Source organism: Canis lupus, chromosome 27 (genome assembly GCF_048164855.1).
Source record: "Canis lupus baileyi chromosome 27, mCanLup2.hap1, whole genome shotgun sequence".
NCBI classification, from domain to species: domain Eukaryota; kingdom Metazoa; phylum Chordata; class Mammalia; order Carnivora; family Canidae; genus Canis; species Canis lupus.
This window is the reverse complement of record NC_132864.1, coordinates 34861332-34882319: the sequence shown is the minus strand read 5'-3', so window position 1 is coordinate 34882319 and position 20988 is coordinate 34861332. Positions and strand designations below refer to the sequence as shown.

The following is a 20988-nucleotide window of genomic DNA, read 5'->3' as shown; positions in this document are numbered from 1 at the left end:
GTCTCCAGGATCGCGCCCTGGGCCAAAGGCAGGCGCCAAACTGCTGCGCCACCCAGGGATCCCTCTCTTTTTTTAACCTTATGATTATATCATGTGTCTGATCATGCAGGCAGGAAAACCTGAAGGGGTGCCCATGAGTCCCCATGAGGACCCTGTTGTATGAACTTCGCAGCCATCTGAGTGCCCTGCATTGGCCATGGTGTCCTTGAAACCAGAGAAGTGGCTGGGGACCCTGGAGCCCTGGTGAGTCTCAGTAGAACGTCAGCAGGTACTCAGGAAGCTTCCTTGCTGCTGGAACCACCGTATGGCCACTGCTGCAGCCGCTGCTCAGATTGCAGGTGAGTCTGGTTGTTATTCCCCAGGATACAGAGAGGGAGGGCGCTGGGTCAGCACAGGCTGGGACGGGGAACCTGCAGACACATTCATGGGTGATGGAGCAGGGGCCAGACTGAATTTCCTCAAACCTCTAAGCTAGACCAACTGACGTAGGCTGACAGTGGCTCTGTGTCCCTGAGGTCAGTCCTGACCTGTGCACTGACAGAGTAGAATGAATATTAAAGATCCCAGGCCAGGGTGACACAGTCCCTGGTCCCCTTCATGGGCTGGGCTACCCCAGGCCTCCTCTTCTCCTCCACCCTCTGCCATAGGAGGGGCTGTCCATGCACATGGGTGCCACCCACTGACTGCCCAGCCCCTCCCTGGGCCCTGCTCACAACACACACTGCCCAGCCCCTCCTGGAGCTCTGCTCACAACACACACTGAGGAGGATGGAGGTGGCTTCAGCCCTGGGGACAGCCCTGGGGGGAAGCACTTGCTGAGACTACACACAGGCCCGCAGGGGAGACTGCCAGGCCAGAGGGGCCACAGATGCTGAGTCCCCATCAGGGAGCTCATAACCCAGTTCTCAGGCCCAGGCACCCTGAGTGAAGCATCCTCACTGAGCAGCACTGTAGGGACCACAGGGCAGTCCCTCAGCGCCCCCTCCTGGTCACAGGGCACACACCTCGGCAAGGCCCAAAGCCCTGAGAGCCCAGCTGGTTTCCAGGGCTCACCAGTTCTCTCCCCATTGGCATGGACAGGTCTGACTCTCAGAATGGGTTCCATCTCTTGGGCATTAGAAGCATGAGTTCCACATGTTCTCACAGAAATGTATTTGCGTTTTAACCTCCCGTTTTTGTTCATTTTTGTGTATTTTTTATTGGAGTTCGATTTACCAACCTATAGTATGACATCCAGTGCTCATCCGTCAAGTGCCCCCCTCATTGCCCATCACCCAGTCACCCCATTCCCCCACCCACCTCCCCTTCCACTACTCCTTGTTTGTTTTGTACCAACATATTTGTTGTATCAGTGACAAATCCGAGAAGCACAGTGTGTTCACAGATGAGCCCTAGTGTGGCTCACAACAGGCCATATTGTATTAGCATACAGTCTACACTGTAGGGACATATTCAGACCCTCACTCATTGTCTCCATCATTCATGTCTCCCTGTACAGAATCTTTTCTTTTATGGACAAACCTCATTTTTTTCACATATTTTGCTAAGGAATCCCCTTATTAGGATTGTGTTGAAACATGGAAATTATATATACTACTGAAGATGGTGGAAAAGTAGGGTCCCCAAGTCACCTGTCCCCACCAACTTACCTAGATAACCTTCAAAGCATCCTGAAAACTTACGAATTCAGTCTGACATTTAAAGAAAGAACAGCTGGAATGCTACGGTGAGAAGAGTTCATGGTTCTATCAAGGTATGAAGACAGCGAAAAAAGAAATAAAGAAAAAAAGGCATCCGAGGGGGAGGGTCCCCGAGGAGCCGGGCTGAGGCCGCGGCGAGCACCCCCAGATCAGGAGAGCCCTGCCTGGAGGAGCAGGAGCTGTACCAACCTTCCAGGATGGACAGGCGCTCACAGGGAGTCGGAGCAGGACCCCAGGAGGGCGGGGATGCCCTCAGGCTCCTGGGGGCACGAGCAGAGCCCCTGCCCCTGGGGAGAGCCCCACACCCCACGGCGGAGCTCCCTAAAAGGCTGCAGTGCGCCCCACAGCCTGGGAGCAGCTCGGAGGGGCCTGGGCGGAGGCTCTGCAGAGGGGGCTGCACTGCCAGGAGCGTGATTCCAGCAAAGCAGGCCCGGGAGCCCAGGGTGCCAGGGACACAGCCCAGGATCCCGCCTTCCCCTGTGATAGGCGGGGGCGGGAGGGCCCAGGACAGCGAGGACACCTGCCGCCGGGGGCCCCGACCTGAGCAGATCAGCAGCCCTGCCCAGGAGCATCCAGACCCCTGCAGACTGGGAGCTGCGGAAGTTACTGTGGGAGCTGACTCCAGGGATGGGGAGCTGACCGCTGCCTCTGCTATTGTTCCTCCTGGTGTCACCTAGTGCCACAGACAGAGCAAGTCTGCCAGGGAACAGGGACTTCACAGGATAAACAGCTCCCACTGAGACATGACGTGGCAGGGGGCAGGACAGCTCCCCAAGTGCACACACCTGAGAGTCAGCATAACAGGCCCCTCTGCTAGAACCAGCTGGAAGGACAGGGGAAGAGCAAGTTCTTTTTTTTTTTTTGTCAAATGATCCTTTATTAAAATATTTTCCTTTGTAGTCAACTCTCTGGGCATTCAACTGCATAGCTATTGATTTCATCTATGATGTCATGATAGTTACAGCCACCAACATTGCAGCCCACAGACTGGGCAGTCCCCAGGATCTCTTTAATGGTTCTAGAGTGTTCTCTGGCTAGAAATCCATGTCGCGTCTGTTGGGCAATATTGACAAGCTCATCAAAAGTCATATTTCCACTGTGCTTAATGTTTTTCTGCTTTTTTCTGTCTCTTGGTGGTTCCTTGAGGGCTTTGATAATCAGGGAAGAGGTAGAAGGTACCACTTCAATCTGGGCCTGTCTGTTCTGAATGATCAGTTTCACTGTAATCCTTATAACCTTCCAATAACCAGTTGTCTTGACGATGTCATAACCAACCTTTTTTGGAGACAGTCCCAGCAGCTGATCTTCGGGGTCAGGGCAGATGTGGCACCAACCTCACCACCGGTGCACCTCAGGAACATGACTTTGATCTCTTTGGGATTGAACTTAGGCGGAATAGTGGAGGCAGCTGGTGTCGGATGAACCCGGATTCGGGAGGACCAAATACAGTTGCACCTTTGCCTCCTCCGAGCCAAAAGCGGAAGAGCAAGTTCTTGACCAAGCAGTGCTGGAAAGCTCCAGGGGAAGTTCAGGGACTTACAATATATAGAACAGAGGATACCCCTCCTTGGTTTTTTGTTTGTTTGTTTGTTTTTTGTTTTTTGTTTCTGTTTGGTTTGGTTTTTTGTTCTTTGTTTGTTATATCTTATTTTTACTTTTTTCCTTCCATTTTCCAGTACATCTAGCTTTTAGCCACTCTGCACTGAGCAAAATGAGTAGAAGGAAGAACTCACCACAAAAGAAAGAATCAGAAACAGTACTCTCTCCTAGAGAGTTACAGAATTTGTATTTTTTTTTTAATTTTTTTATTGGAGTTCAATTTGCCAACATATAGCATAACCCCCAGTGCTCATCCCAAATACCCCACTCAGTGCCCATCACCAAGTTACCCCAACTCCCAGCTCAAATCCCCTTCCAGTACCCCTTCTTAATTTCCCAGAGTTAGGTATCTCTCATGTTTTGTCAACCTCACTGATATTTTCACTCATTCTCTCACTTTTCTCTTTATTCCCTTTCACTAATTTTTATATTCCCCAAATGAACAAGACCATATAATACTTGTACCTTTCCAATTGACTTTCTGACATCGAATTGTAATCCAAATGTCAGAAAGCCAATTCAGAAGCACAATTATAAAGCTACTAGTGGATCTGGAAATAAAAGCATAAAAGATTCAAGAGACTACATGACTGGAGAATTTAGATCTAATCAGGCTGAAAATAAAAATCAAATAAATGAGATGCAATCCAAACTGGAGGTCCTAATGACAAGGGTTAACGAGGTAGAAGAACAAGTGAATGACATAGAAGACAAGTTGATGGCAAGAAAGGCAGCTGAGCAAAAAAGAGAAAACCTATGAAAAGATCATGAGGAAAGGTTAAAGGAAATAAATGACGGCGTCAACAGGAAAAATACACGTTTAATTGGGGTTCCAGAGGGCAATGAAAAGGATAGAGGAGCAGAAGGTGTCTCTGAACAAAATGTAGCTGAGAACTTCCCTAACATTGGAAGGGAAATAGGCATTCAGATCCAGGAGATAGAAAGATTCCCCCTAAAATCAAAAAAATAAAATCAAAATTCAAAACCTCAACATTCAATAGGGAAACTTGCAAATACCAAAGATAAAGGGAAAATCCTTAAAGCAGCAAGAGACAAGAAATCCCTAACCTTTATGGGGAAAAGTATTAGGTTAACAGGAGACCTCTCCACAGAGACCGGGCAGGCCAGAAAGGGCTGGCAGGATATATTCAGGGTCCTAAATGAGAAGAACATGCAGCCAAGAATACTCGATCAAGCAAGGCTCTCATTCAGAATAGAAGGAGAGATACAGAGCTTCCAAGACAGTCAGGAACTGAAAGAATATGTGACCACCAAACCAGCTCTGCAAGAAATAGTAAGGGGGACTCTGTAAAAGAAAGAGGAAGTCCAAGGAAACAATCCACAAAAACAGGGACTGAATAGGTATCATGATGACACTAAACTCATAACTTTCAACAGGAAATCAATGTGAATGAGTTCAATGACACCATCAAAAGGTGCAGGGTTTCAGACTGGATAAAAAAGCAAGACCCATCAATTTTCTGTCTACAAGAGACTCCTTGTAGACAGAAGGACACCTGAAACCTGAAAATAAAAGGTTGAAGAACCATTTACCATTCAAATGATCCTCAAAAGAAAGCAGGGGTAGCCATCCTTATATTAGAAAAATTAAAGTTTATCCCAAAGACTGTAGTAAGAGATGAAGAGGGACACGATATCATAATTAAAGGATCTATCCAACAAGAGGACTTAACACTCATGAATATTTATGCCCCGAATGTGGGAGCAGCCAACGATATCAATCAATTCATAACCAAAGTTAAGACATACTTAGATAATAAATCACTTATACTTGGTGTCTTGAACACAACACTTTCTAGAATCGACAGATCTTCTAAGCACAACACCTCCAAAGAAACAAGAGCTTTAAATGATACACTGGACCAGATGGATTTCACAGATATTTATAGAAATTGACATCCAAACGCAACTGAATATGCATTCTTCTCAAGTGCACATGGAACGTTCTCCAAAATAGACCACATACTGGGTCAAATATCAGATCTTAATCAATACTAAAGATTGGGATCGTCCCCTGCATATTTTCAGACCAGAATGCTTTGAAACTAGAACTAAATCACAAGAAGTTTGAAAGGATTTCAAACACATGGAGGTTAAGGACCAGCCTGCTACAAGAAGAAAGTGACAACCAGGAAATTAGGGAAGAATTAGAAAGATTCATGGAAACTGTTGAGAATGAAGATACAACCATTCAAAATCTTTTGGATACAGCAAAAGGAGTCCGGAGGGGGAAATATATCGCAATACAAGCATCCATCCAAAAACTGGAAAGAACTCAAATACAAAAGCTAACCTTGCACGAAAAGGAGCTGGAGAAAAAAACAGAAGATAGATCCTACATCCAGACGAAGAAGAAATTAATAGATTATAGCAGAACCCAATTAAATAGAGACCAAAAGAACTGTGGAATGGATTAACAAAAACAGGAGTTGGTTCTTTCAAAGAATTAATAAGATAGATAAACCATTAGTGAGCCTTATTAAAAAGAAGAGAGAAAACACTCAAACTAATCAAATCATGAATGAGAAAGGAGGGATCACTACTAATACCAAGGAAATACAAACAATTTTAAAACATTATGAGCAGCTATAAGCCAATAAATTAGGCAATCTAGAAGAAATGGATGCATTTCTGGAAAACCACAAACTACCAAAAATGGAACAGGAAGAAACAAAAAACCTGAACAGGCCGATAACCAGGGAGGAAATTGAAGCAGTCATCAAAAACCTCCCAAGACACAATGTCCAGGGCCAGATGGCTTCCCAGGGGAATTCTATCAAAGGTTTAAAGAAGAAACGATACCTATTCTACTAAAGTTGCTTGGAAAGATAGAGATGGAATAGTTCCAAACTTGTTCTATGAGGACAGCATCACCTTAATTCTAAAACCAGACAAAGACCCCAACAAAAAGGAGAATTATAGACCAATATTCCTGATGAAAATGGATGCAAAAATTCTCAACAAGATACTACCCAATAGGATCCAAAAACACATTAAGAAAATTATTCACCATGAACTTGGTCACAGTAGCTTCTTGAAAGATACATCCATGAAGGCAAGAGAAACAAAAGCAAAAATGAACTATGGAGACTTCATCAAGATAAGAAGCTTTTGCATAGCAAAAGAAACAGTCCACATGCAGCCCGGTTGGCTCAGCGGTTTAGCGCTGCCTTCAGCTCAGGGCCTGATCCTGGAGACCCGGGATCGAGTCCCATGTCGGGCTCCCTGCTTGGAGCCTGCTTCTCTCTCTCTCTCTCTCTCTCTCTCTCTCTGTGTGTGTGTGTCTCGTGAATAAATAAATAAAATCTTAAAAAAAAGAAAGAGTCCACAAAACTAAAAGGCAACCTACAGAATGGGAGAAGATATTTGCAAATGACGTATCAGATAAAGGACTAGCATCCAAGATCTATAAAGAACGTGTTAAACTCAACAACAAAGAAACAAACAATCCAATCATGAAATGGGCAAAAGACATGAACAGAAATCTCACAGAGGAAGACATAGACATGGCCAACAAGGACGTGAGAAAATGCTCTGCATCACTTGCCATCAGGGAACTTCAAATCAAAACCACAATGAGATAACACCTCACATATGTGAGAATGGGGAAAATTAACAAGGTAGGAAACCACAAATGTTGGAAAAGATGTGGAGAAAGGGGAACCCTTTTGCACTGTTGGTGGGAATGTGAACTGTTGCAGCCACTCTGGAAAACTGTGTGGAGGTTCCTCAAAGAATTAAAAATAGATCTGCCCTATGACCCAGCAATTGCTCTGCTGGGGATTTACCTCAAGGATACAGATGCAGTGAAATTCCGGGACACCTGCACCCCAATATTTATAGGAGCAATGTCCACAGTAGCCAAACTGTGAATGGAGCCTCAGAGTCCATCAAAAGATAAATGGTAAAGAAGATGTGGTCTATGTATACAATGGAATATTCCTCAGCCATTGGAAACGCCAAAAACCACCATTTGCTTTGACATGAATGGAACTGGAGGGTATTCTGCTGAGTGAAATAAGTCAATCAGAGAAGGACAAACATAATATCGTCTTATTCATTTGGGGAATATAAAAAATAGTGAAAGGGAAAAAAGAGGAAAGGAGAAAAAATGAGTAGGAATTATCAGAGAGGGAGATAGAATATGGGAGACTCCAAACTCTAGGAAAAGAACAAGGGGTGGTGGAAAGGGAGGTGGGCAGGTGTTGAGGGTGACTGGGTGATGGGCAGTGAGGGGACACTTGATGGGATGAGCACTTGGTGTTATGCTATATATTGGCAAATTGAACTCCAATAAAAATAAATAAATAAAAAATAAATAAATAAATAAATAAATAAATAAATAAATAAATATTTCGTTTAGCTCTGCAAGAAACTACCCAGTTATTTTCCCAAGCACCTTGGACATTTGGCATTCCCCCAAGCAGTGTAGGAGAGTTCCTGCTGCCCCACATCCTGGGCACCATCTGATGTTGACGTGGTACTGAATTTTAGCCTTGCTGATGGGAGTCTGGTGCTACCTCACTGTTTCGGTGTGTAGTCCCCCAGTGACTTTTCATGTGGGAAATCTTTACACAGGTGCAGTTGTTCTCTGTGTACATTTTTGGTAAGGGTTCTGTTCACATCTGCTCACTGGGATGACACGACCCAGCATCCTGTAATTCAGGAGCTTCCAAAGCTCCAATCTGAAAGGAAAGAGAGAAAAACGTTATCACCAAATACCAGAACTCAGGGAATTCTCACTAAATCCCTAGAATGGTACCAGTGGACAGGCAGGGCTAGGCAGTATGCCAACTGGTTCTCCTGGGTCACACATCTTGCACAACTGCCCTTCTTCTCATTCCAACACAGCAGTAGTGTGGGTAATATCGCTTCTGAAATCCATGTAACTATTTTTTCATTGGGAGATGAATATCTTCAAAAGGAGGTATTTTCATTGGAATTTAAACAAGTCTGGAATTTAAATTTAAACAATTCTGTTTCTAGTGAGATACAAAGCATTCAAAGCCAGATTCTGAGCCTGTGTTGCTTAGAGGCTGGGACAGGGGAGTGATGGAATAAGAGGTGAATAGTAGGGCAGCCCAAGTGGCTCAGAGGTTTAGCGCCGCCTTTAGCCCAGGGCGTGATCCTGGAGACCCGGGATCTAGTCCCACGTTTGTCTCTCTGCATGAAGCCTGCTTCCCCCTCTGCCTGTGTCTTTCCTCTCTCACTGTGTGTCTCTCATGAATAAATAAATAGAAGAAAATAAAGATGTGAAGAGTAGATGTTATCACATGTCCCTGGGAAACAGAACTTATCTGGGTGATGTTGATCGTATGTGGCTCTACAGTAATGATGATCAATCTCTCCCCAGGCTGCAGCCCAAGGTGGTCAAAGACGTTTTTGTCAACACACCTGGGCCTGGAAAATTAGGGTTGAATCCCTGGCTGGTCTCTCAATGCTGTTCTGGGTCACAATATAGGATCTCTGCCTGAGAGCTGTGGTAACATTGCCATGGCAACCCCTGTGTTTCTACTGCTCTTGTGAAAGAGAAGATGACCTTGGATCTGGGGTCATCAAGAGATTCCTTAGGGCAGTGATACATGTACACATGGGAGAGTTCTTACTCTTGATATTCACGTCCCCTACAGCCCTGGATTATGGAAAAGCTCCAATGGGGACTAAGGGAAGAAGGAGACAGAGTCAGTACCTGTGGGCTCAGGATTCCCACTCACAGGAGTCTCTATCAACCTGGTGACAGCTATAGCAAATGTTCATTCATGCACCCACATCAACCAACTTCACTGAGGCAGGCTGAGCATTTTCCCAGTAATGGTGCAACATCCCCCAAATCTCATAGCCCATAAAAGAATTCATGGCCATAGGCCCCAAATTCGTACTTTGACGGACCCCATCTCCTCAGGTGCACAACCCAAGCCTCAGGTGCTGAGCGAGGGATCCCATCCAGCTCTGAGAATGGAATTGGCTACGACCTGTGTCCTCACACAACATCCCACATCCCAGTGTTCAGGCCTAAGACACAGTGAACCTTGGTCACTTCTGAGCAGTGGAGCCTGTGAGGGAAGGGAAGGCTCTGCTCTGAGCCCTGGAGGTGCCGAATCCATGCTGGGGAGGACTGCACCCCCTATTTATTTTTTTTATTTTTTATTTTTTTTAAGTTTTCAAATCAAGATATATTTTATTTATTTTTTTAATTTATTTTTTATTGGTGTTCAATTTACTAACATACAGAATAACCCCCAGTGCCCGTCACCCATTCACTCCCACCCCCCGCCCTCCTCCCCTTCTACCACCCCTAGTTCGTTTCCCAGAGTTAGCAGTCTTTACGTTCTGTCTCCCTTTCTGATATTTCCCACACATTTCTTCTCTCTTCCCTTATATTCCCTTTCACTATTATTTATATTCCCCAAATGAATGAGAACATACAATGTTTGTCCTTCTCCGACTGACTTACTTCACTCAGCATAATACCCTCCAGTTCCATCCACGTTGAAGCAAATGGTGGGTATTTGTCATTTCTAATAGCTGAGTAATATTCCATTGTATAAATAAACAACATCTTCTTTATCCATTCATCTTTCGTTGGACACCAAGGCTCCTTCCACAGTTTGGCTACCGTGGCCATTGCTGCTATAAACATCGGGGTGCAGGTGTCCCGGCGTCTCATTGCATTTGTATCTTTGGGGTAAATCCCCAACAGTGCAATTGCTGGGTCGTAGGGCAGGTCTATTTTTAACTGTTTGAGGAACCTCCACACAGTTTTCCAGAGTGGCTGCACCAGTTCACATTCCCACCAACAGTGTATGAGGGTTCCCTTTTCTCCGCATCCTCTCCAACATTTGCTGTTTCCTGCCTTGTTAATTTTCCCCATTCTCACTGGTGTGAGGTGGTATCTCATTGTGGTTTTGATTTGTATTTCCCTGATGGCAAGTGATGCAGAGAATTTTCTCATATGCATGTTGGCCATGTCTATGTCTTCCTCTGTGAGATTTCTGTTCATGTCTTTTGCCCATTTCATGATTGGATTGTTTGTTTCTTTGGTGTTGAGTTTAATAAGTTCTTTATAGATCTTGGAAACTAGCCCTTTATCTGATATGTCATTTGCAAATATCTTCTCCCATTCTGTAGGTTGTCTTTTAGTTTTGTTGACTGTATCCTTTGCTGTGCAAAAGCTACTTATCTTGATGAAGTCCCAATAGTTCATTTTTGCTTTTGTTTCTTTTGCCTTCGTGGATGTATCTTGCAAGAAGTTACTATGGCTGAGTTCAAAAAGGGTGTTGCCTGTGTTCTTCTCTAGGATTTTGATGGAATCTTGTCTCACATTTAGATCTTTCATCCATTTTGAGTTTATCTTTGTGTATGGTGCAAGAGAGTGGTCTAGTTTCATTCTTCTGCATGTGGATGTCCAATTTTCCCAGCACCATTTATTGAAGAGACTGTCTTTCTTCCAATGGATAGTCTTTCCTCCTTTATCGAATATTAGTTGCCCATAAAGTTCAGGGTCCACTTCTGGATTCTCTATTCTGTTCCACTGATCTATGTGTCTGTTTTTGTGCCAGTACCACACTGTCTTGATGACCACAGCTTTGTAGTACAACCTGAAATCTGGCATTGTGATGCCCCCAGATATGGTTTTCTTTTTTAAAATTCCCCTGGCTATTCGGGGTCTTTTCTGATTCCACACAAATCTTAAAATAATTTGTTCTAACTCTCTGAAGAAAGTCCATGGTATTTTGATAGGGATTGCATTAAATGTGTATATTGCCCTGGGTAACATTGACATTTTCACAATATTAATTCTGCCAATCCATGAGCATGAAATATTTTTCCATCTCTTTGTGTCTTCCTCAATTTCTTTCAGAAGTGTTCTATAATTTTGAGGGTATAGATCCTTTACATCTTTGGTTAGGTTTATTCCTAGGTATCTTATGCTTTTGGGTGCAATTGTAAATGGGATTGACTCCTTAATTTCTCTTTCTTCAGTCTCATTGTTAGTTTATAGAAATGCCACTGACTTCTGGGCATTGATTTTGTATCCTGCCACGCTACCGAATTGCTGTATGAGTTCTAGCAATCTTGGGGTGGAGACTTTTGGGTTTTCTATGTAGAGTATCATGTCATCGGCGAAGAGGGAGAGTTTGACTTCTTCTTTGCCAATTTGAATGCCTTTAATGTCTTTTTGTTGTCTGATTGCTGAGGCTAGGACTTCCAGTACTATGTTGAACAGCAGTGGTGAGAGTGGACATCCCTGTCTTGTTCCTGATCTTAGGGGAAAGCCTCCCAGTGCTTCCCCATTGAGAATGATATTTGCTGTGAGCTTTTCATAGAAGGCTTTTAAGATGTCGAGGAATGTTCACTCTATCCCTACACTCTGAAGAGTTTTGATCAGGAATGGATGCTGTATTTTGTCAAATGCATTCTCTGCATTTATTGAGAGGATTATATGTTTTTTTTCTATTTTTGATGTGATGTAATCATTGATTGATTTATGAGTGTTGAAACAACTTTGAAACCCAGGGATAAATCCCACTTGGTCATGGGGAATAATCTTCTTAATGTACTTGTTGAGAATTTTTGCATCTCTCTTCATCAGGGATATTGGTCTATAATTTCCTTTTTGGCGGGGTCTTTGTCTGGTGTTGGAATTGAGGTGATGCTGGCCTCATAAAACAAGTTTGGAAGTATGCCATCCCTGTCTATCCTTTGGAACAGCTTTAGTAGAAAAGGCATTATTTCTTCTTTAAATGTTTGATAGAAATCCCCTGGGTAGCAATATGACCCTGGTCTTTTGTGTCTTGGGACATTTTTGATGACTGCTTCAATTTCCTCCCTGGTTCTTGGCCTGTTCAGGTTTTCTGTTTCTTCTTTTACAGTTATGTTAATTTGTGCTTCTCCAGAAATGCATCCACTTCTTCTAGACTGCCTAATCTTTTGGCTTATAGATGCTCATAATATTTTTTTAAAATTGTTTGTATTTCCTTGATTTTGGTTCTGGTCTCTCCTCTTTCATTCATGATTTTGTTGATTTGAGTCATTTCTCTCTTCTTTTTAATAAGGCTGGCTAAAGGTTAATCTATCTTATTAATTCTTTCAAAGAACCAACTCCTGGCTTTGTTGATCTGTTCTACAGGATTTCTGGTCTCTATTTCATTGAGTTCTGCTTGAATCTTCTGCTTGGTGTAGGCTTTTTTGCTGTTCTTCTCCAGTTCCTTTAGGTGCGACATTACCTTGTGTATTTTTTTTTTTTTGCAAATTATTGAGAGATGCTTATACTCCAATGTCTTTCCCTTTTTTTTATTTTTATTTTTTTTATTTATTTATGATAGTCACAGAGAGAGAGAGAGAGGCAGAGACACAGGCAGAGGGAGAAGCAGGCTCCATGCACCGGGAGCCTGGCATGGGACTGGATCCCGGGTCTCCAGGATCGCGCCCTGGGCCAAAGGCAGGCGCTAAACCACTGCGCCACCCAGGGATCCCAACAATCTTTTTGAACTTGGCCACCGCAACTTCTTGCAAGATCCATCCATGAAGGCAAGTGAAAATAAAGCAAAAATGAGCTTTTGGGACTTAATCAGGATAAAAAGCTTTTGCACAACAAAAGAAACAGTCAACAAAACTAAAAGACAAACTACTGAATGGGAGAAGAGATTTGCAAAGGACATTTCAGATAACGGTCTAGTATCCAAGATCTATAAAGAAATTTTAAACTCAATAGCAAAGAAACAAACAATCCAATCATTAAATGGACAAAAGAGATGAACAGAAATCTCACAGAGGAAGACATAAACATGGCCAACATGCACGTGAGAAAATGCTCTGCATCACTTGCCATCAGGGAAATACAAATCAAAACCACAATGAGATACCACCTCACACCAGTAAGAATGGGGAAAATTAACAAGGCAGGAAACCACAAATGTTGGAGAGGATGTGGAGAAGGGGAAACCTCTTGCACTGTTGTGGGATTGTGAACTGGTGCAGCCACTCTGGAAAACTGTGTGGAGGTTCCGCAAGGAGTTAAATATAGATCTGCCCTACGACCCAGCAGTTGCACTGCTAAAGATTTACCCCACAGATACAAATGCAGTGAAATGCCAGGATGCCTGCACCCCAATGTTTATAGCACCAATATCCACAAGAGCCATACTGCAGAAGGAGCCACCATGTCTTTGACAGATGAATGGATAAAGAAGATGTGGGAAAGATATCTATATATACTGGAATTTTACTCATCCATCAGAAAGGATGAATACCTACAATTTATTTCAATGTGGATTGAACTGTAAACTATTATTCTGAGTAAAATAAGTCAGTCAGAGAAAGACAATCATATGGTTTCACTCATATGTGGAATATAAGAAATAGTGAAAGGGACTACAAAGGAAAGGAGGAAACTGAATGTGGTAAAAGTAGAGAGGAAGACAAAGCATGATAGTCTCCAGAAATATCTCAGGAGAACTTTGTGTGCCTGAGACCCTTGTGGCTAGATCCTGTGAAGAAAGGGAGGGGGATAAGGAGAGGTCACCCTGGGCACTCTGGGACCCATGCAGAGAGGATCTGTTACCAATTGTGGCTTGATTCATGCTTCCCAGTCCTGTGGATCCAGGAGCTGAGACCCAGAGCCCCCACCCTTCAGCTCCTTCACTCCCCTTCCTCTCCCCAGGCCTGGAGGCCAGTCAGTGGCAGCCAAGATCAGCCTGGTGGTCCTGGGGCACTGAAGAAGGGGCTGCATGGTGTTGTGGGAAAGGAGGACATGAGGCGCCTGGAGAAGGACCTTCAGGTCAGGAATGTAACCTCAGGGACAGGATCTGGGAGGATCCTGGGAGGATGCATGATGTTTGTGTGAGTCATTGATTAGGGCCATTTTTCTTTCCTTCATTCCTTCTTTCCTTCTTTCTTTCCTTCCTTCCTTCCTTCCTTCCTTCCTTCCTTCCTTCCTTCCTCCTGCAAAAACTGGGCAATGTGTGTCCTCTTTCATATCTCCCTATTTTTAAAGATAATGTCATTCTCCACTTTCATGTCTAGATCTCTGAGCCCAAATGTGTAGTAGCTTGGCAATGATTAGTTCTTTCCTTAAGTCCAAGCTTTAATTTCCCTTCCATTAAAAAACAACATGACGGGGGGGAGGAGCAAGATGGCGGAAGAGTAGGGTCTCCAAATCACCTATCTCCACCAAACTACCTAGAAAACCTTCAAATTATCCTGAAAATCTACGAATTCGGCCTGAGATTTAAAGAGAGACCAGCTGGAACGCTACAGTGAGAAGAGTTCGCGCTTCTATCAAGGTAGGAAGACGGGGAAAAAGAAATAAAGCAGCAAAAGGCCTCCAAGGGGGAGGGGCCCCGCGAGGAGCCGGGCTGAGGCCGGGGCGAGTGTCCCCAGGACAGGAGAGCCCCGTCCCGGAGGAGCAGGAGCTGCACCGACCTTCCCGGGGGAAAGGGGCTCGCGGGGAGTTGGAGCAGGACCCAGGAGGGCGGGGATGCCCTCGGGCTCCCCGGGACAGTAACAGCAACTGCGCGCCCAGGAGAGTGCGCCGAGCTCCCTAAGGGCTGCAGCGCGCACGCGGGACCCGGAACAGCTCGGGGGGCTCGGGGGCGGCTCCGCGGAGGGGGCTGCGCGGCCCCGGGAGCAGCTCGGAGGGGCTCGGGCAGAGGAAGAGGCTCCGTGCGGAGGGGGCTGCGCGGTTCCAGGAGCAGCTCGGAGGGGCTCGGGCGGCGGCTCCGCGGAGGGGGCTGCGCGGCCCGGGAGCGCGAATCCAACAGCGCAGGCTCCGGAGCACAGGGCGCCGGGACACAGCCCAGGATCCCGCCTCCCCCGGGACAGGCAGAGGCCGGGAGGGCCCAGGACAGCAAGGACGCTCCTGCCCCGAGCTGAGCAGATCAGCGGCCCCGCCCCGGAGCCTCCAGGCCCTGCAGACGGAGTTCCTGCCGGAGCTGAACCCAGGTTTCCAGAGCTGCCCCGCCACTGGGGCTGTTCCTCCTGCGGCCTCACGGGGTAAACAACCCCCACTGAGCCCTGCACCAGGCAGGGGCACAGCAGCTCCCCCAACTGCTAACACCTGAAAATCAGCACAAAGGGCCCCTCCCCCAGAACACCAGCTAGACTGATAACCTCCAGGAGAAGCCAAGGGACTTAAAGTACACAGAATCAGAAGATACTCCCCGGTGGTTCTTTTTTTTTTTTTTTTTTTTTTTTGTTTTTTTTTTGTTTTGTTTTGTTTTGCTTTTTGATTTGTTTCCTTCCCCCACCCCCCCTTTTTTTTCTCCTTTCTTTTTCTTTCTCTTTTTCTTCTTCTTTTTTTTTCTTCTTTCGTTTTTTTTCTCTTCCCTTTTTTTTCTCTTTCTCTTTTCTTTCCTTCTTTCTCTCCTCTCTTTTTCTCTTTTTCCCAATACAACTTGCTTTTGGCCACTCTGCACTGAGCAAAATGACTAGAAGGAAAACCTCACCTCAAAAGAAAGAATCAGAAACAGTCCTCTCTCCCACAGAGTTACAAAATCTGGATTACAATTCAATGTCAGAAAGCCAATTCAGAAGCACTATTATACAGCTACTGGTGGCTCTAGAAAAAAGCATAAAGGACTCAAGAGACTTCATGACTGCAGAATTTAGAGCTAATCAGGCAGAAATTAAAAATCAATTGAATGAGATGCAATCCAAACTAGAAGTCCTAACGACAAGGGTTAACGAGGTGGAAGAACGAGTGAGTGACATAGAAGACAAGTTGATAGCAAAGAGGGAAACTGAGGAAAAAAGAGACAAACAATTAAAAGACCATGAAGATAGATTAAGGGAAATAAACGACAGCCTGAGGAAGAAAAACCTACGTTTAATTGGGGTTCCCGAGGGCGCCGAAAGGGACAGAGGGCCAGAATATGTATTTGAACAAATTCTAGCTGAAAACTTTCCTAATCTGGGAAGGGAAACAGGCATTCAGATCCAGGAAATAGAGAGATCCCCCCCTAAAATCAATAAAAACCGTTCAACACCTCGACATTTAATTGTGAAGCTTGCAAATTCCAAAGATAAAGAGAAGATCCTTAAAGCAGCAAGAGACAAGAAATCCCTGACTTTTATGGGGAGGAGTATTAGGGTAACAGCAGACCTCTCCACAGAGACCTGGCAGGCCAGAAAGGGCTGGCAGGATATATTCAGGGTCCTAAATGAGAAGAACATGCAACCAAGAATACTTTATCCAGCAAGGCTCTCATTCAAAATGGAAGGAGAGATAAAGAGCTTCCAAGACAGGCAGCAACTAAAAGAATATGTGACCTCCAAACCAGCTCTGCAAGAAATTTTAAGGGGGACTCTTAAAATTCCCCTTTAAGAAGAAGTTCAGTGGAACAGTCCACAAAAACAAAGACTGAATAGATATCATGATGACACTAAACTCATATCTCTCAATAGTAACTCTGAATGTGAGCGGGCTTAATGACCCCATCAAAAGGCGCAGGGTTTCAGACTGGATAAAAAAGCAGGACCCATCTATTTGCTGTCTACAAGAGACTCATTTTAGACAGAAGGACACCTACAGCCTGAAAATAAAAGGTTGGAGAACCATTTACCATTCGAATGGTCCTCAAAAGAAAGCAGGGGTAGCCATCCTTATATCAGATAAACTAAAATTTACCCCAAAGACTGTAGTGAGAGATGAAGAGGGACACTATATCATACTTAAAGGATCTATTCAACAAGAGGACTTAACAATCCTCAATATATATGCTCCGAATGTGGGAGCTGCCAAATATATAAATCAATTATTAACCAAAGTGAAGAAATACTTAGATAATAATACACTTATACTTGGTGACTTCAATCTAGCTCTTTCTATACTCGATAGGTCTTCTAAGCACAACATCTCCAAAGAAACGAGAGCTTTAAATGATACACTGGACCAGATGGATTTCACAGATATCTACAGAACTTTACATCCAAACTCAACTGAATACACATTCTTCTCAAGCGCACATGGAACTTTCTCCAGAATAGACCACATATTGGGACACAAATCGGGTCTGAACCGATACCAAAAGATTGGGATTGTCCCCTGCATATTCTCGGACCATAATGCCTTGAAATTAGAACTAAATCACAACAAGAAGTTTGGAAGGACCTCAAACACGTGGAGGTTAAGGACCATCCTGCTAAAAGATAAAAGGGTCAACCAGGAAATTAAGGAAGAATTAAAAAGATTCATGGAAACTAATGAGAATGAAGATACAACCGTTCAAAATCTTTGGGATGCAGCAAAAGCAGTCCTAAGGGGGAAATACATCGCAATACAAGCATCCATTCAAAAACTGGAAAGAACTCAAATACAAAAGCTAACCTTACACATAAAGGAGCTAGAGAAAAAACAGCAAATAGATCCTACACCCAAGAGAAGAAGGGAGTTAATAAAGATTCGAGCAGAACTCAACGAAATCGAGACCAGAAGAACTGTGGAACAGATCAACAGAACCAGGAGTTGGTTCTTTGAAAGAATTAATAAGATAGATAAACCATTAGCCAGCCTTATTAAAAAGAAGAGAGAGAAGACTCAAATTAATAAAATCATGAATGAGAAAGGAGAGATCACTACCAACACCAAGGAAATACAAACGATTTTAAAAACATATTATGAACAGCTATACGCCAATAAATTAGGCAATCTAGAAGAAATGGACGCATTCCTGGAAAGCCACAAACTACCAAAACTGGAACAGGAAGAAATAGAAAACCTGAACAGGCCAATAACCAGGGAGGAAATTGAAGCAGTCATCAAAAACCTCCCAAGACACAAGAGTCCAGGGCCAGATGGCTTCCCAGGGGAATTCTATCAAATGTTTAAAGAAGAAATCATACCTATTCTCCTAAAGCTGTTTGGAAAGATAGAAAGAGATGGAGTACTTCCAAATTCGTTCTATGAAGCCAGCATCACCTTAATTCCAAAGCCAGACAAAGACCCCACCAAAAAGGAGAATTACAGACCAATATCCCTGATGAACATGGATGCAAAAATTCTCAACAAGATACTGGCCAATAGGATCCAACAGTACATTAAGAAAATTATTCACCATGACCAAGTAGGATTTATCCCTGGGACACAAGGCTGGTTCAACACCCGTAAAACAATCAATGTGATTCATCATATCAGCAAGAGAAAAACCAAGAACCATATGATCCTCTCATTGGATGCAGAGAAAGCATTTGACAAAATACAGCATCCATTCCTGATCAAAACTCTTCAGAGTGTAGGGATAGAGGGAACATTCCTCGACATCTTAAAAGCCATCTATGAAAAGCCCACAGCAAATATCATTCTCAATGGGGAAGCACTGGGAGCTTTCCCCTAAGATCAGGAACAAGACAGGGATGTCCACTCTCACCACTGCTGTTCAACATAGTACTGGAAGTCCTAGCCTCAGCAATCAGACAACAAAAAGACATTAAAGGCATTCAAATTGGCAAAGAAGAAGTCAAACTCTCCCTCTTCGCCGATGACATGATACTCTACATAGAAAACCCAAAAGTCTCCACCCCAAGATTGCTAGAACTCATACAGCAATTCGGTAGCGTGGCAGGATACAAAATCAATGCCCAGAAGTCAGTGACATTTCTATACACTAACAATGAGATTGAAGAAAGAGAAATTAAGGAGTCAATCCCATTTACAATTGCACCCAAAAGCATAAGATACCTAGGAATAAACCTAACCAAAGATGTAAAGGATCTATACCCTCAAAACTATAGAACACTTCTGAAAGAAATTGAGGAAGACACAAAGAGATGGAAAAATATTCCATGCTCATGGATTGGCAGAATTAATATTGTGAAAATGTCAATGTTACCCAGGGCAATATACACGTTTAATGCAATCCCTATCAAAATACCATGGACTTTCTTCAGAGAGTTAGAACAAATTATTTTAAGATTTGTGTGGAATCAGAAAAGACCCCGAATAGCCAGGGGAATTTTAAAAAAGAAAACCATATCTGGGGGCATCACAATGCCAGATTTCAGGTTGTACTACAAAGCTGTGGTCATCAAGACAGTGTGGTACTGGCACAAAAACAGACACATAGATCAGTGGAACAGAATAGAGAATCCAGAAGTGGACCCTGAACTTTATGGGCAACTAATATTCGATAAAGGAGGAAAGACTATCCATTGGAAGAAAGACAGTCTCTTTAATAAATGGTGCTGGGAAAATTGGACATCCACATGCAGAAGAATGAAACTAGACCACTCTCTTTCACCATACACAAAGATAAACTCAAAATGGATGAAAGATCTAAATGTGAGACAAGATTCCATCAAAATCCTAGAGAAGAACACAGGCAACACCCTTTTTGAACTCGGCCATAGTAACTTCTTGCAAGATACATCCACGAAGGCAAAAGAAACAAAAGCAAAAATGAACTATTGGGACTTCATCAAGATAAGAAGCTTTTGCACAGCAAAGGATACAGTCAACAAAACTAAAAGACAACCTACAGAATGGGAGAAGATATTTGCAAATGACGTATCAGATAAAGGGCTAGTTTCCAAGATCTATAAAGAACTTATTAAACTCAACACCAAAGAAACAAACAATCCAATCATGAAATGGGCAAAAGACATGAACAGAAATCTCACAGAGGAAGACATAGACATGGCCAACATGCATATGAGAAAATGCTCTGCATCACTTGCCATCAGGGAAATACAAATCAAAACTACAATGAGATACCACCTCACACCAGTGAGAATGGGGAAAATTAACAAGGCAGGAAACAACAAATGTTGGAGAGGATGCGGAGAAAAGGGAACCCTCATACACTGTTGGTGGGAATGTGAACTGGTGCAACCACTCTGGAAAACTGTGTGGAGGTTCCTCAAAGAGTTAAAAATAGACCTGCCCTACGACCCAGCAATTGCACTGTTGGGGATTTACCCCAAAGATACAAATGCAATGAAACGCCGGGACACCTGCACCCCGATGTTTCTAGCAGCAGTGGCCACGATAGCCAAACTGTGGAAGGAGCCTCGGTGTCCTTTGAAAGATGAATGGATAAAGAAGATGTGGTTTATGTATACAATGGAATATTACTCAGCTATTAGAAATGACAAATACCCACCATTTGCTTCAACGTGGATGGAACTGGAGGGTATTATGCTGAGTGAAGTAAGTCAGTCGGAGAAGGACAAACATTATATGTTCTCATTCATTTGGGGAATATAAATAATAGTGAAAGGGAATATAAGGGAAGGGAGAAGAAATGTGTGGGAAATATCAGAAAGGGAGACAGAACGTAAAGACTGCTAACTCTGGGAAACGAACTAGGGGTGGTAGAAGGGGAGGAGGGCGGGGGGTGGGAGTGAATGGGTGACGGGCACTGGGTGTTATTCTGTATGTTAGTAAATTGAACACCAATAAAAAATAAATTAAAAAAAAAAAACATGACAAGGGAGCCTTTGAACCAACTTGCAGTTTGGAAACTTTGGTTCTCTTCTCTCATAAGCCCATGAGCACTTGGACTAGCAGATAGAAGGACTATTCCTGTCATTATTCTATTTTAATTTTATCTCAAGATGTGCACACAACACGTAAAGAACTCTGAAATTCAACAAGGAGAACATAAACAATTCCCTACTTTTTTTTTTTAAACTGAGCACAGTACACTGAGGAAAATATACTGATTGCAAAGAA

At 43.6% G+C, this 20988-nt stretch overlaps 1 pseudogene; it reads right to left on the bottom strand.

Annotated features, from left to right (window-relative positions):
• Positions 1–2600: 2600 nt before the first annotated feature.
• The window catches only part of LOC140619027 (large ribosomal subunit protein uL11-like), a 65764-nt pseudogene continuing 47376 nt past the window's right edge, over positions 2601–20988 (bottom strand).